This window comes from Mandrillus leucophaeus, unplaced genomic scaffold, assembly GCF_000951045.1.
Source record: "Mandrillus leucophaeus isolate KB7577 unplaced genomic scaffold, Mleu.le_1.0 Scaffold448, whole genome shotgun sequence".
In the NCBI taxonomy this organism is placed as follows: Eukaryota; Metazoa; Chordata; class Mammalia; order Primates; family Cercopithecidae; genus Mandrillus; species Mandrillus leucophaeus.
The window spans coordinates 2,372,792-2,382,565 of record NW_012104787.1 but is presented as its reverse complement, the minus strand read 5'-3'; positions in this window follow the sequence as shown (position 1 = coordinate 2,382,565).

Sequence of the window (9,774 nt, the reverse complement as noted above, 5' to 3'; positions counted from 1 at the left end):
CGGCCCCGAGCTCTCTGAGGAGGCCGCACCAGCTGCTGCAAGGGGCGGCCAGAGCGCCCCGGGGATCTGCTTGGCCCCAAATAGAGGGGACCCTCGCGGGATGCGGGACAAGACCAGACCCTCTCCGCCAAAGGTTCTAGCATTTGCCTGGCCACCTGTGGGAACTGTAACGTCTGGATATTTGGAACAGAAGTCCTTAGTTCAGTCTGGCAGACCAAATGTTCTGAGTTGCAATTTGCAGGAGAAAGAAAAAGAAAAAAGAAGTTACGACAGCCCGGAGAGTAACTTACTTGCTTATGTATATTTACTTATTCTCTGGTCTCGCTATGTTGCCCAGGCTGGACTCGAACTCCTGAGCTCAAGTGATCGTCCCGCCTGGGCCTCCGGGCTAGCTTATATATATATTATTTTAAAGGAGAGCCCAGGAGGACCCCGCCTGCCCGGCAGTTTGCAGGGCAGTCATCAGCGTGCCCCTGTGCCCCTCGTTCTCAGACATTTGCAAATCTCAGATCGCCCAAAGCAATCTCATACCCAGAGAGGCTGGAAAACTCAACATTTGGTTAGGTGAACATGGAGTAAAGAGGATGCAAATAGAGACGATTGCAGGGAGGGATCCACCTTTCAAAACAGAGCCTTCTTCCTCAACCCTGCAGGCTCTCTGTCAGTCAAGGCCTGAACGGAAGCAAAATACCAGCAGGGCCTGTTTCTCCAAATGGTCCTTGGAAAACTCATCTCAGGAACCATGAAGAACACCCCCACCCTGGTTTTGAATCTAAATTTCTAACTAAAGTTCCCCAGGCAATTCTCACCGAGAAGTTTTGAGAGCCCAGACACTAAGGAAAGCTGGTAGTGCAGGAGGCCAAAAGTGAAAGTTTAACTGGGCCAATGGGACTTCAACAGCTGAACTTGCAAACGACTTTATAGCTCATGGGGATTGGGATAGATTAGCCCCATTTTGTGGGACAATGCTCAGGCTACCCACTTCAACATTCCAGAAGTTGCCTAAGGAAGCGCAAAAGCAAGTTCTCTGGATTTTGCTAAGAAGACATTCATTCATTCATTCATTCACTTTTTCTTTTCTTTTCTTTCTATTTTTTTTTTTTTTTTGGACATAGGTTCTTGTTCTGTTCTCCAGGCTGGATTGCAGTGGCACAATCATAGCTCACCGTAACTTGAACTCCTGGGCTCCAGCAATCCTGCCATCTCAGCCTCGTGAACAGCTGCGACTATAGGCACATGCCACTATACCCAGCAAAAAACATTTTTTTTTGGTAGAGACGGGGTCTCATTTATGGGACCAGCTCAGGCTGGTCTCGAACTCCCGGACTCAAGCAATCCTCCTGCCTCGGCCTCCCAAAGTGCTGGGATTACAGGGATGAGCCACTGTACCTCGGCCCAGAACTCATTTAATATAACTTTGTTATATAGTAAAAAGGGACGCACCATGGAGAGTGGAATGGGAGGAACATGCTCTCCCCTATCGCTGGTGACTTCTGATGAAGGCAGAGGAGGCTCCACATTTTTTTCAGCTCAGTTGTTAGTTTCAATGAGTTTGAGGCCATAGAGTGCATCTCACCATTGCCCAACTCTGAGCAGGTCCCTTTGGCAGTCTGAGAGGGTGATAGAGGTGGATTGAACCTTACATTAGGAATTTAGGAGGCTTGGGTTTCAGTTATGTCTCTTCCACTTTTTAGCTATGTGACTTGGGCAAGTTACAACTTTTGTTGTTGTTGCTATTGTTATTTCTTTTAAGAGATAGGATCTTGCTCTGTTGCCTAAGCTAGAATGCGGTGGCAATCATAGCTTATTGCAGCCTAGAACTCCTAGGCTCAAGCAGTCCTTCTGCCTCAGCCTCTCAGGTAGCTGGGACTATAATACCCACCATCACCCCTAGAGCCCCTTTCTTTGGATATTAGCTTATTATTACAAGTGACCTGACAAAGGAGAATGGAGGATGGAGCAGAGAGATGGGAAGAAAAGCCATCATGTGCCTGAGTTGAAGGATATGCCAGGGCACTCCTGTGAAAGAAGATGAGGCCGGGATGGGGACTTGTCAACTGGTCTGAGCCAGTTTAGTCCTTCGATGATTGTATTAGCTGCCACAGGACGTGAGAGGTGCGGGGAGGCTTCTTTTCTGTAATCTCCTGCAGGTGGGATATTAAAAATAGTTAAGGCCAAATTCTGCCAAATATGCATGTATTGGCAAGCTGGCACAAAACAGTCACACAGCCTGCTTCAATAAAGTCAGGCAGTTGGCCTGCTCTGGCTCTCACACTCCATTCATGCAAGGGCAAATAATCTTCCTGGCCAACTCCATGTTTTGAAAACTGCTATTTCACCAATAAAAGATTATTTCTAGCATCCCTTAAACACATTAAGCCCTTGGGTGTATATGTTGATGTTGTTTGAAGTGCTTATGTAACCCATTTTCTGGAGTGCAGATTCCTGATTAGGGCACTTCAGATGCTAACCAACCACTCTAGGGGTTACAGGAGACTCACTTTATATACACACACCACAGGGTTTAGGCTGGAATGTTTAAAAAATAAATTCCTACAGAGTCAATATAACAGCATCTTAGTCTGGGCCTTGTTCCTTGGATAGCACCATGGGAGGGAAAGGGAAACTTGGAACTGGCCAGAGCTCAGTTCAAACTTTATCACTTAAGTGGTGGTGAGACCTTGGGGCAGTTGCTTGAGTTTTCTGAATTAATTCCACATTTGTAAAGTAATGATGGCAATAATTCCGGCCTCTTAGGGTTGTTGAAATGATTAAATGAGATAATATGTTGTCTGGCATGCAGCAAATGATCTATAAATGGAAGCTTTTGTTATTTATTCTTTGAACAAATATTGGCTGGAGGTCTAGGAGCTCTCTGTTACAAGATTGCAATGGATAAGTAGATAGCTTGAGAGATAGGAATAACTCTAGGAGAGCTGGTGAAATGGTTGACAATTCATCTTCCCATGTACGAGCCTTCTAGAAGCCCCACTTCCCATCCCCACCTGCTTTCTCTGAGCAGGGCTCTGAGCTCCAAAGAGACCTCCTCCTATTTCACCAAAAAACCCTCAAATCAAGGGATCTCCTCCTCCTGCCTTCAGGACCTGGTTCTCAGTTGCTGTTGGAAGGGGAAGAGAGGGGAGAAGAAGGAGAAGGGAGTCTCAGACTCTCAGGAAACTTGGGGCCAGTCCTAGTCCAGGCTTCTGCTGTCTGCCTTGGGTCACAGGGAAGTCAGGAGGTTACTTCTACTGCTGAATCTTTGGGAGCAATTTGGCTCTTCGGTGATTGTCAGGATTAGCCACCATGGGACATGAGAGGTAAAGTAACCATGGGTTGGAGCAGAGTGTCAATAGTCACCATCCAAGTGGGGCTAGGAAGACAGTATTGGACCTGCAGAGAAGGTCCAGGTAGGAAGGAAAGGAAATGGCCCAGAGGCTAAATCCTCAGTGTGTGTGTGTGAGTGTGTATGTGTGTGCATGTGAGATGGGTATGGAAAGATAGGAAGTGTTATAACTTTAAGTATGGACTCTTCTTTCATTTATTCATTCAGTTACTCACTAACAAATATTTATTGAGTACTTGCTATTTTCCAGCCACTGTGCCAGGAAGGAAAGTGTGGCAAGTGTGACCCATGAACTCTGGGCACAGGCTTTAGAACTAGACATGCCTGTCCTTGAATCCTGGCTCTTCCGCCCAGGAGACACAGGGTGGAAGTGATGCAGTTACCACATACATCACTGCAAATGATCTGTTTCATGCAACTGTGGGTATGGGAGCCAGAGAGAGCCAGGCAGAGGATGGGGAGGGGAGGGAAGGCGTTTCTTGTTTGTAAATCAGGAATCAGAATTCCTTCCTTAGAGGGTTATTATAAAGATGGAGATAAAGGGCCTGCCTCAGTGTCTGGCATATTATTGGCATCTAGTAAATATTATGAAATGAGGAGGGAAGTTGAAGGTGTGAAGGTGTAAAGGACTAGCAAGGTGCCCAAAGACTAGGGAGCTGGAAGGTACCCAGGAGGAGCAGCATGGAAGGAGGGCCTGGTGGAGAAGGATTCCAATGAGGAGGTGGGCAGTGATTCCAAATCTAACCTCATGTCATAAAATGCTGATGTGAAAATATAGATTCCAGGCCACCCCTAGTTATTCAGATCAGTGGGCCCAGGAGTCTGCATTGTCACGCACCTGTCTGGGGTCTGTATTGACTGGCATGCTCTTGAGTAATTTTCTCAGAGAGCAGCTGCCAGGGCAGAACTGATGTAATTACAACATATATCAATGCAAAATGCTCTGTCCGCTGCAGCTGCAGGTTCTTCAGGCAAGAGAGAGCCAGGTGGATGCGGGCTCAATGGGATAGGGACAGTAGAGGGAGGGAGAAAGAGCAACTGAGTTGGGAGCTGGTGGAGCTCAGGGAATGAGGATCAGGTAAATCCAGCCATCTGACTGCAATTCTAGATCATTTTAGAGTTTGCAACATCCTAGTTTTAAACCAGCTGTCTTATTTCTCCAACAGTTTTCATCAAAGATGAGAACAATGGCTGCTCACATCAACTGGGGGAGGGAGGAACTGGGCACGGACCAGCTTTAAGTAGGTGGCAGGTTCTCCAACAGCCCAGGGAGCCTGTGTGGGGAGAGACTAGGGCTCTAAGAAGCCAAGGAAACCCAGGCCTGTCAGGGAGCTGGCAGTGACCCTTTTCTTTTCTGGGACACATGTGTGGCCGCTGTAGACAATGGGTTCTCAAGCTGACAGTGGGGTTCAACTTCCAGATTCAAATTCCAGCTCTGGCACCTAGCTCAGTTCTTGGCACTCAGTAAGTACTCAATAGATGCTGGTTGTTATTATTATCTCCTCAGCAGAAGACAGACCCAAGCTGAGATAAAGGAGTCTCCCAGCCCTGCCTTATCCTCCTACCCCATCCTATCTGAGTCCCCACCAGCCCATCTCAGAGCTGAACTATGAGAGGTCTGGTGAGCTAGGGTCCTGTGTTCATACATTCATCATGTGCTTGCCGAGTGTCCACAGTGGGCCACTGTAGGAGAGGGAGAGCGTGGAGGAGTAGGTGGCTCAGTACAGGACAACTGGACTTTGGAGGGCCTCTTCCTGCTACTTGACCTCCCCTCCTCAAAGCCACTACTTTTGCTGACAGGAAGAGGCCAGAGGTCTAGGGTGGAGTCCTGCATGCAGGGCTGTGAGTGAGTTCTTGCTCAGCCACTACTTTGCTCTGCAACCTGAGGACATCTCAGCAACTCTTTGTGCCTCCGCCTAACTGTAAAATAGAAGCAGGACCTTCATGGCTGCTATCCTCAGCCTGGAGATAAGGAATTAATGAACACTTCACCAGGGCCATGATGGGGAATGAGGGGCTGCTGCGGTACCAAACACATTGTCGGTTCATCTGAGAATTGCTGAATGGGAATAGAAGCAACTTCACCAAAACACACTGGGGACACAGCCAGCCATTCCAGGGCACTGCAAACGAATGAAATCTTTCTTTCTAATCTCCTAATTAAAAATCAAAACATTTAAGGCCAATATTTATTGAGGGCTAACTTTGTTCCTGACCCACTAAACATTTTAGGATGAATCATCTTTTTTTTTTTTTTTTGAGACGGAGTTTCACTCTTGTTGCCCAGGCTGGAGTGCAATGGCGCGATCTCGGCTCACTGAAACCTCCAGCTGCCGGGCTGAAGGGGAGGAATCATCTTAATTCTCACAATTCTCTGGAGCTGAAGCGATTTTTATCTCCATTTTATAGATGCGCAGACTGAGGCTCACGAAGACCAAGTGACTAAGCTCAGGTAGCAAGCAAGCAGCCAAGCCAGGACACAAACCCTGCCCTGCCTGACTCTAAAGACCACACCTTTAGCAACTCGAGGCTTGCCTCTGCTCAGGGATGTGTGGGTTCCCCTGCAGGGCACCTTCCAGGCTGAAAGGTTGCAATGAGTGAGCCACAAGTACCCTGGGATTCACAGAAAAGGAAATAAGTGAAACCCATGGACAGAATGAGCAGACCTAGCCATTGCAGCTCCGTCTGCCCTGCCCCTAGTGATTTAGCCTGAACCAATGGGTCTGTTATCTCCCTTGATGGTCAGGACTTCTCCTTGTCATGCTCAGTGTTTTTGATGGTGTGTCAGGGCTCATACCTTCCAGGAAGCTCTCTGTGCCCTCTCCTGTTTGTAAAAGGTGTTGAGTTCTGATGACAAACCTGCCTTCAGTATGGAAGCCCTGGACGTGACTGCCAGCAATTGGAGACTATCTCTCAGCACCACCTAGTGGCCAGGATGGCTTGTTTGTTTTCTTCAAGGACCCTGAGCCCCAGCATTCTGGCTCCCAATTTGGTGTAGGGCCAGATCCGTTCCCTTCTGATCTGACTGCTGCATGCTTTGGTCGCCTACAAATGTGGAGATTAATGGGGATTTAAGCTGTGCTTAAAGTGGAGACTTTAAACTATGCATATTTTGATCCTGTTCAGTTTTGCATAATTTCGGGGAAGGGGGATAGAATACCTAGTTGGATAAAAGACTAGGAAAAGATGGAAAGAATATTCTCCCCTTTCCTAGTTCCAGGCACCTGGCACCAAGCAATGTGTACCTCTTCCTACTGTGCAAAGCATAAGACTGAAAGCAGCATGCACAGACCGACCGTCAGCTTGGCACTCATTCCAAGCAGGCGTCTTACCTAGCCATGTTACACAGGCAGGGGACAGGAAGAGACGCCTCTGCACAAAGTTCAAGCTGCGAGTCAAGGATTCACTTTGCTCTGCTACAGATAAAGTGATGGGATACAGAGCTGGCAATAGACCGACTCCCAGTTGTATTAGGAACTTTGCTTATGTAGAAGTGAGCTCTGGGGTTTTCAGAGTGGTGGTCTGGAGAGTGCACATTTCTTAAAAGGATTCTGCATTTCCAGGTTCTGGATTTCCTAGTCCAGATTCAGAAGAGGAAACACTAAAGTGGACCCACCCAAAGGAACCAGGTGGAGCTGACAGACAGGTCTCATGTATAAGGTTGGTGATGGAGCAGAGCAGGCAGATTCCTAGGACGGAAAGCCAATAGGCATTGCTCTGGGGCTGACATGCGGCTGCTGTTGCTTCTAGACACTGCACATTGCCTCACTGGCCATTGGGGAAACTCTCAGATGCCTTCTGGAACGGCTTGATCTTGAAAGCAGAAATTTCCTGGGCACAGGGCATCATGCTTGTGTGGATCCAGGATCTCTAAAACAAAAGACACTCCTGAGAAGAACATGGGTTCTTTTGGGAGGCAAAATTGTTAGTGTTGAAATAAATCCACTGGAATACTCAAAGTAACTTTCTGTAAATGTATTTTCCTGTCAAGTGTAATAAAGTGCATGTGTAGTAATGTTCATCAGATTGGTAGCCTTTTATAGTGGGGAGAATCACTAAAATGTTACTAGGACCTTTCCCGCTCTAAATCTCCTTTCACTGACATGGCATGTTGTGATTCTTGTGTCCTTTCTTGAGCTACATCACGACTATTTCTCACAATTTATGTTAGAAGAGTGAGGGTTGCCCCTAATATTTATAGCAGCAATAACAGCAAAATAAAAGGGGGGAAAAGGATCCAATTGAAATGTCCAACAGTTAAGACCAGTAAGTAAAGTATTAAAATTATGATTCATCTAGAAAATGAAATACTATGCAACCATCAAAATGTATTTATTGACAAGGAAAGATATTCATTACTTAATGTCAAGTGAAACAATGTCTAGAAAAGCATGTAAAATATTTGTTTTATGTAAAACTGTATACATGTAACTATATGTATATTTATGTATATAAATACGAGTAGAATTCTTTTTCCCAGAGGTTAACGGTGATTGTCTTTGAGTGGAGAAATTTGACATAATTTTGTTAGTTTCTGCTTTGTTCTTTTCTATATTATGTAAGCATTTTACAAGGAGTATGAATCATTTTTCTAATAAAGCTATTAAAATGTTTTAAAAGTATTGATCCTCATGAGTAAGTAGAAAGCCGAGATTCAGGGAAGTTGATATCTAACTCAATAAAGCCACAACCTGCCAGTCCAAGAGCCAGAATGTGCACCCATAGCCACCCATTCCTCAAGTTTAATGCCAGCGCTTTGAGTTCTGCCTCCTTTCTCCTCATTAAGAAACTGGGGAGGGATATGGTAATGGGGACCTGGGGAAGTTGGGGATCAATGTTCAGATCAGAGGGGCCTCACATCTTTTGATATTATCTGGATCCCTATTATCTCTTCAAAGCAATTACACTATGACCACAACAGCATTACTGGATTCCTATTATACAGTATGTTCTTGTGGTTTGGCGGTTGTCCAAGACTTGAAGGAGCAGACACAAGTCTGGGGACAGAGTTAACTTGGGTCCCTACTTCTAATTCAAGCCCATTTCACAACCTTCAAGAGAAATGATGTATTCAGCCATTTTCTCCATTTGAGGAAAGAAGGAAAGTGAAGCTAGCTGGGTGTGGTCCATTGGCCGGACTGCAGGAGGTTCTGGGTAGGAGTGGCATAACTTCAAGGAGAAAATCCTGAGCCTGTGTTCCTTCATCTACCCCTTCTCACTCCTCCACAGCCACCCATGTTTTTCCACACTCCTAACTGCAGCACAAGAGACCTTCATGACCTGACCTTTGGCATTCTTAGAGTTCTGGGCACCAGCCAGCTCAATTCAGCCTGGTGAAAAATGAGCAGTTATGACACGGATTGGGGTCCAGTGGGCCCAGTGTCTTCCTAGAACATGAATTTGGATGTAAATAGTAAAAACAGAACCAGGTTTGGTGGCATGCACCTGTAATCCCAGCTACTCACTAGGCTGAGGTGGGAAGATTGAGCCCAGGAACTTGGGGAACATATGAGATTTCACTTATTAAAAAAATAAATAGCAAAAGCCCAAGGTTGTGAGAGAGTATTAATCTCCCATTAAACAACTACAGGGCATTTACAAGGTCAAAATGGGTCTCTGAGCAGCCAGTTCCTTTCTTAGCCTATCCACTCAGAACACAGACATGCAGTTCCAGAACAAAGGATTCATCCCCTCTGTGTTCTTGCTTTGTGTCACTGGAAACCCTCTTTGTGTCACTGTTCTTCCCTCCCTGTTCTCAGCTCCCTCTACTGTATTCCCTAGAGAGATCACAGCTCTATACCTGACATTACTGCCCATGGATACAAAGAAAAAAAAAATTCCTCCAAAGATGTTGTTTCCCCTTCCCATGTCTGTTCTTTGCTGAGGGAACTAAGAGAAAGCAGACCTTGACCTAAGCTGTGGGCAAGAAAGAAAGGCAGAGTCTTTTAACAAAAAGAAGTGTGTATTTACAAATACTGGTCAATCTTGAGCCAAAGCCAAAGTTTAACCTACAAATAAAATATGGTAGAGATACAGCATGGCCACAGAAACAGCCCCATTGTAGAACACAAATAATCGCACATCTTCCTCTGTGTGGAGGTGTAGAATCTAAAGCAATTACTTGGAGCACGGGGTAATGCTTTGTTATAGACCATCTTGTATTGCTGTCATCTTCCAAATGCCTAGGTTTCATTCTTTGTTACCTGTATAACCCTACCTGTATAATCCTTAGCACGGTGCATAGAACATTAATGGTTGTTGAATTGAATAACAAGTTGAATGACTTTTTTTCCTAGCACTGCGCTGTTTTGAGGACAGGACTCCTCTTTTTTCTTTTCTTTTCTTTTCTTCTCTTTTCTTTTCTTTTTCTTTCTTTCTTTCTTTCTTTCTTTTTTTTTTTTTGAGATGGAGTCTTACTCTCTTGCCCAGGT